At 44.4% G+C, this 7500-nt stretch overlaps 1 protein-coding gene across 1 annotated transcript in view; it reads left to right on the top strand.

Moving 5' to 3' along the window:
• LOXHD1 (lipoxygenase homology PLAT domains 1) overlaps nucleotides 1–7500 on the top strand; it is a 197872-nt gene that overhangs the window by 148685 nt on the left and 41687 nt on the right. The gene's annotated exons all lie outside the window — the stretch shown is intronic.

Below are 7500 nucleotides of genomic sequence, written 5' to 3'. Positions count from 1 at the left end.
GTAATCCTTGCCATGGGGCTACTTTGTCTCTGGTGTTATGGATGAAAACAGGTTCAGTGCTACCACATTGTTTATGATTATATATAATCAAACAAGAAGGGCACTCGGTGGAGCACATCCCTCCGCCACATAATGCCTGATCCATGAGAACATATCAGGCCCATTACATGTTTAAAATATCATGCAATACAGTACTATATCGTTTTGGCCCCATCCCTCAATGGTGAAGAATCACTTTATAAATTAAATAATTTTCGTATCCAGATCCGGGATCTTCACCAAAATCGAATCAATTCATCCTTGTGACACACCCAACCTGTCCACCAAATTTCATCTGAATCCATTCACAACTTGTTGAGATATCCTGAACACAGACAGACAAACAGACAGACAGGGATGAAAACATAACCTCCTTCACCTTCGGTGTCGGAGGTAACTAGACACCACCAGGGTTTGGAGGAGGGAGAGAGGTTTGAGAGTTCAGACTTGAGATTAGAAAGATGTTGTTTTCTGGCTCTCCTGAGGGTAGACACACACTTGTTCCGAGCTTTGTGGAAGGAACTGAGAATACCCTCAGTTGGGTTCGCTTTCCATGAGGCGAAGGCAAATTGTTTCAGGACAACTGCCTCGCCACAAGCTTCAGTGTACCATGGGCAGGACGAAGGGTAGGACAACTGAACATGAGATGGGATAAATCTGTTCATGAGAGAGAGAGAGCAAGTTTCTTGGAAAGAATTCCCAGGATGAGTTGATGTTGTAGGAAGTAGAGAGGGGAGACCAGCCGAGAAGTTTGAGGGCTGCTGGAAGTCCCTGACAGTCAGCCTGAATGAAATGTCAGACTTGACAGCACTGAGGAAGTTCTCTACTAATAACCAGAGGGATGTCCACTTTGATAAGGACCTGGTCAGAAGAACCGATTTGGAGTGGAGGAAGAACAGCAGATATTTTATGAGAAATTTGTCAAAATCAGATCCAGAAGAGATGGAGTAGCATTGGTTGAGATCCAGGCAGGGAAGTTGACAGATTTTGTCAGTCCCAATGAGTCACAGAAGTCTTTTGCTGAGGTGCCATGACAGGTAAGAGAGGTACCCACACCTAGCCAACTGGCATGATGACAATTGAAGTCACCACATCTAAGGAGAGAGAGTTGGGATGATAGGATAGAAGTTGGTCCATGTTTTCGGATAGTGAGGTGTAAATGGAGTCATCACTGTTTGGTGGACGGTACAACACACATATACACATGAGGTGGGAGTGGAGGGGAAGCCGTAGCCAGAGGTATTCCTGGGGGTGTGGGGGAGTGAGGGCAGTGCATGGAGAGTGAGGAATGGAGTCTTTGATGAAGAGAGCAACTCCTCCACCAGGACGAGGCTCAGGTCTGTCAAACCGGAGGAGGGAGTAACCAGGGAGAGACACGTGGGAGTCAGAGACGTCTTGAAGGAGGAAAGCTTCTGTTAAGCAGATTGTGTCTGGTTTGTCAGCGGCAACCTGTATGGTCGGAAAAAATCTGTCAGGTTTGAGTGAAGGCCCTGGATGTTTGATGTCCACACTGTTAAAGAAGAGGGAGGGGATAGGAGGAGGCTTTGGGTGCAGGGGAGGGGATGAGGAGGGGAGGACGAGGGAGGAGGTAAGGAGAGTTGTGTGGGGGATTGCAGATGAGCTAGGGGAGAGGGCCGAATGAGGAGGAGAAAAGGCTCGGTGGTGATGGGTTGAGGTCCAGTGGGGAGTAATGAGAGGGGGCAGAGGGCAGTTGGAGATTGGGGAGGTGGAGTGATGAGATAAAAGAGAGAGGGTGGGGGAAGGAGGTAGCTTTGTGGATGTGAGTGGGGGGGATTTTGAGAAGGGGAAGCGATAGGGGACGTTGGAGGGAGAATGTTGAGAGAGGAGAGTTGAGGGAGAAAGGTGAGGGAGGAGTTTTTGAGAAAGGTGAGAGGGAAGCTTGGAGGGGGAGGAGTGAGGGCAAAGCTTTGAGAGGGAGGGTGAGAGGGAAGCGTTGAGAGGGAGGGGTGAGAGGGAAACTTTGAGAGGGAGTGGTGAGAGGGAAGCTTTGAGAGGGAGGGGTGAGAGGGAAGCCTGGAAGGGGGAGAGTGTGAAGGTTGCTTTGAGAGGGAGGGGAGATGATGAGAGCAGGCATGGACAAGGTGCAGGAGGGGATTCAAACCTAGCCTAACCTTGAGGGGTTTGGAAGAGGGGGAGGTGTGCTGAGAGGAAGGAAGGAGCATGGTTGTGGTGATGAGTGTCCTGATTGAGAGAGAGTGAGATATCAGTTAGGTTAGAATGGAGCCCACAGATGGTAGACACCACCCACTTTGGAATAACAGAGGAGTAGCTGAAACTGAAGCAGAAGACAGTGAAGAGGTGCCAAAAGTGGAGATGGATGAAGGGTAACAGTTGACGGGTTAGGAGGAGGTAGAAGATTTAAGTAGGTGGGGTGAATTGGCACTGAAGTTGGAAAAAAAAAAGGACGATTGATGGAACACGGACATGCATTGCAAGCTGGGAGTTTTAAATTTTTTAGAGTCAGAGATGCGATGAAAGACATTATGTGAGGGATGCAATGAAGGTGAATTAAGAGAATGGAGAAAAGAAACGTTGTAACAGTGGGACTTTATAGACATGGGATGAAGGAAAGGTCGAATTGAAAACAGACTTTTGAAGAAGAACAAGTGAAATCCTTCAATACAGCGCGTGTGGTGAAGCAAATGAGTACACTTATGTTAAAATATGCAATTTATGCTTTTTCAGTTGAAATACAATTAAAAAGCATACTTAATATTTGAAATGTAAAAATCTTGTTATTATTGTGATAAGCACCTTTATATATAACAGAAGGAATGAAATCGTTTGATACAGCGTGGCAGGGGGCCGCAAAAGAATGATGGCATAAGAAGAACTTAGCTTTCAGCGTTCGGTGATCGGCGCGAAATGCGATGGTGGGCGGAAATGACGTCTTTCGTTCGCTCGTACTTGAGAGGGGAGCGTTTCTTGGTTTTTTCCCGTCAAGCAATAAATTAAATGGTTTTCACATATATAACACATTAGTTTCACAAATTTCCATTGAAATACTCAGGTATTTCTATCAATTCTCGCTATTTCCGTCTAGGTTACGCACTGCATTTACCGGACGGCCGTCATTGGCTGTCTTGAGGCACGTGGGGGGGGGGGGGGACACCGGAGACGTGGTAGACACCGGGACATTTCAAACTCGGTGCAATTGTATACAGCGCACGCGTTGTAAAAAGAGTAATGAATGATGATACAATACCGAGAACCACATGTGTGAAAGGGGGAAGTTGTCACATTTTAAGAACCTGTTTTTGTTAATTTATTTTAATTTTTGATAAAGATTACGTGAGATTTGGTTCGGGAAAGGTTGAATAAAAATCATGTAGGTGTTGGTGAATTTTGATCAGCAAATGCAGAAGGAAGCCGCTAGTTCGACGAGTTACAGGAAGAAGAGGGGGGAGTGAGTAGAGAAACAAGTGGTTACATGAGGTGTAATGTGAGAAGTGAAAAGAATAAATAATTTTTTGTTGTTGTTGGTTTTTTTAAAGATTAGGTAATATTAGGTAAAGGAAAGGTTGAAGCAAAAATTGTGAAGGTGTATGGTGAATGTGGGTCAGCAAAAGTAGAAGATTGAAGATCGGCAGAAGGAGGAAGAAGAGTCGGTACAGGAAGTCACGTGGAAGGTTCTTTTTTTATGCCTCCGCACCAAGGGTGCTGGAGGCATTATGTTTCCGGGTTGTCCGTCCGTCCGGATTTTCGTTTACGCGATAACTCAAGAAGCAAATTGTAGAATTTCATCAAACATGGTAAAAAGGTAAAGTAAGACAGGTCAATGAAGTGATTACATTTTGGGCCAGATGTGATAAAGGTCAAAGGTCAAGGTCAAACTGAAATTTTACTTTTTACACCCTAACTCAAGAAATATTGGACAGAATTTCATCAAACTTGGTACAAAGGTAAAGTTAGACAGGGCAATTAACTGATTAGATTTTGGGCCAGATTTGATAAAGGTCAAGGGTCAAATATGTCAATATTCAAGTGTTTGTGCGGGGGAGCGGAGGCACACCCGTCGACTGCGCGCAGTCGAATTATTTTTGTTATTTTTTTTATATTTTAAGAAGACATGAAATGAAGGGTATCGTTGAGAAGGATAGAAGGAGGGTGGGGGGGGGGGAAGTGGAGAAAATAAAAACTCATGGTAATAAGGAGAAAATACAATAAACACCGTTGTGCATACAAACAGGAAGGAGTATTATCCGAGCTATTTGAAGAAGTCTGTTGAGGCTCAGATGGTACTTGTATTAAGTGTATGTTTAGTGGCCCCTGCGGTCACGGGGCGGACGACTGTCGATGGGCGTGGTCCGGGGGAGTTCGGTCAGACACTATTACAGGATGGTTTTGAGTATCGAGGGTACATCGTCTTTTTCCAATATTCTGTATCCTATTTAGCCGATATTATGATTGAGCCTTTACTCAATTGGACATCTTAATCTTCTGGGGTGCTGGGAGGAGGTGATCAAGGATGATCAACATTTCTAGTGATGATGACGAGGGTTCATCATGGAGGGTTAATTGAACTTGGAAGAGGGGCAGACCACAACGGGAGAGTTCTGAGGGGTGGGAACCCCCCAAAGTGGTTAAAGGCCCCTCTATCCCTGAAGAGTACGACCACAAACTTATGGTTATAGTTTTGGTTTTTGACGTTTGGTTAAGCCCTGACAACCCAATAAAAATGGCTACATTGATGAACAAAGAATACGGGGATGTGTCTAGTGCCAAAAAGCTCAGATCTGGAGACCTCTTCATGAAGTGTAAATCAGACGACCGATGGGAGAAGGTTATGAAAGCCCAGTATTTTGACGGGGTCCGTGTTTTGTGTCATATTCCTAGGAGTCTGGGGGAGAGTCGAGGAGTCATTTGCAGGATTGATCCCTCCATTGAAATTGATGATATCACGAGTCATTTAGTGGAGGTAGGAGTTGTTGATGCCCGCCGTCTCACCACGGTCAGGGATGGGGTCAAAGTCAATGCCATCTTGATGGTTTTGTCTTTTGACACCCCAATCCTTCCCCCAAAAGTTTTCTTGGGCTATCAAGCCTTCACTGTATGGGAATACATTGCACCCCCCTTAAAATGCTACAAATGCCAAAAGTGCGGCCACACTGCTCCAGCCTGTAGAGGCAAACAATGCTGCAGCAGATGTAATGGAGAGCACAAATATGGAAGCTGCACGCATGAAGAAATGTCTTGTGCCAATTGTGGTGGTGACCACAGTGCAGCCTTCAGACGATGTCCTGAATTCCGGAGCGCTGCCCAGATCCGACAGGTGAAGACTCAGGAGAAACTGTCGTACGCTGAGGCCATCCAGATGGTCCCCAAAATTGGGAAAACTACGACTCCAGTGAAAGCGGTTGAGAGCATGTCCAAAACTGAGTGTCCGCTTAACGTCCTCACAAAATCAGTGGGAGTCCAGCCTGAGACGAAAGATGCAGATTACCAAACCGAGAGAGCAATCACCGATGTGGCCATGAACTCTACTAAAGGGGGGATTCATTGGCTTCATCACTGAAGTAGTAAACTTTACAGCTCAAGCAGGGAGCAGATTCCGAAAAAATCCATATCATTTCCGCTGCAGCCTTCAAACATCTGGGCTGGGAAGAGTTTACTTTCAAGACGACCAACAAAATATTCAGCCAATCGACCCATAAACGCAGAGGAGTGGTCTCCAGGCAGTCCCAGGATTCCCCCTGCGGATTCATGTAAATCTCCCAACGATTAACACGAAGTGTAGCACTCATGCGTTGGAGCTTACTAAATTCATCAGCGATCTTACATCCACACTGGATATCATCCATTCGTTATTTAAGAAACCTGGTTTGAAAGCCCCAATCGATTTAAGATTACCGGTTACATCCTTCAATGTATTTCCTGAATAAGCATACTGGATACACTTTGTTCACTGAGCCGGATGTACCCTCAATTCTTTAAATTTGTCTGGAAATTCAAAACGGAAATGGGGTGGACAGTATAAAGTTATTATTATTATTTTCTTTACTTTCTATTCTTTACTTCCATTTTATCATTATATTTTCCGTTTTTGGTTGTAACCTTGGGTTCGGAAGTGTGGCGTAGCCGTTTATAGAGCCTTGCAGCTCTGACTACGCCAAAAAAATAAGAAATAGAAGAACAAGTCTGAAGACGACAATGGTTCACGAGCGGTATTTGACGATGTCGATTGTTTCAGAAGTCAAGGATGAGACAATGTGATAATGTTTGACCAAGTTATAAAAATGATCAACATGATGTGGTACGAGTGACAGGTTATTAGCTGCAAAATGTCGAAAACCCGGTTTCGTTCAACAACTTTCAAAATTTGACCTTTGCATAACCTTTAAAGGTCACAAAACAATGTTGTGGACATTAAAATAAGGAAACAGGATACGTGCTATAGCTTAATGGAGTTAGTTTGTCGAAGAAGGTCGAAAACCCGGTTCGATTCCCACAACTTTGAAAATTTGACCTTTGTGAACTTTAAAGGTCAAAGGTCAAGGATTATGACCTTTGGTGCAAAACTTCCTCTGGAACATTCCAGGAACAATATAATGTCATATAGGCTATATGGCATTTCGCACTCATCGGATTATCCATACTTTGATAAAATCAGCGTAAAAACAAACTTGAAGGGGGCGCCACGGGCAAAGTGTTCGAGATAGAGCGAAATGGTTTCAAGACATTAGGTGGGGAATGACCTCAAGATTATGCATAAAAAATATTGTCATCCTAGCTCTCAAACTTTGGGCGGTCGTATGATTTTTATGTCAAAATTCGAAATTTTCTAAGTTCGTGACCTTGTGGCCTTGACCCTGGGACTAAAATGAAAAATCGAGCTCCGTGGAGCTATGCAGGTGCCATTGGGCTAACCAAGTACCGAAACTCCATGACAGATTCGACAAACCCCCGAGGAGAAGATGCAAATTGAAATCGGCTACCCCCTAAAAACACGTTTTTTGGGCGTGGCTCCGCCCATAATGTGCGCACCACGCCCATTTTCAGGAAAACACAACTAGATCATGATATAAACCTCCCACCAAAATTTTATCAGGATTGGATCAAAACCCACAGAGCTATGCTCGGGACAGACAGACAGACAGATATAAAGACAGACATACAGACAGACAGACAGACAGACACACAACAATAACGAATATAGTGGTCACTTATTTTTTTCGTGAAAATATTTTTTCATGAACCAAAAAGAAGAAGAACAGGAAAATGGGTAGGCCTCAAGGAAACCCGATATGAAAAGACGACGAAAACTCCACAATTAGCACTAGTTTTAACACAAGACCGAACGAGAAACACACAGTAAACACAGAAATAACTAAATGAGAGTAAAAACGCGACAAAAACTCCCAGAAAACTTATCTTTGAGAAAGTCAGCAAAGACCATGAAGCAGAACCACCGTCGTCGCTCAAGAACCGGAACCGGAAATT

Source organism: Eptatretus burgeri, chromosome 12 (assembly GCF_056783735.1).
Source record: "Eptatretus burgeri isolate ZD-2024b chromosome 12, Ebu_testis_v1, whole genome shotgun sequence".
NCBI lineage: Eukaryota > Metazoa > Chordata > Myxini > Myxiniformes > Myxinidae > Eptatretus > Eptatretus burgeri.
This window is presented reverse-complemented; position numbering and strand designations above follow the sequence as displayed.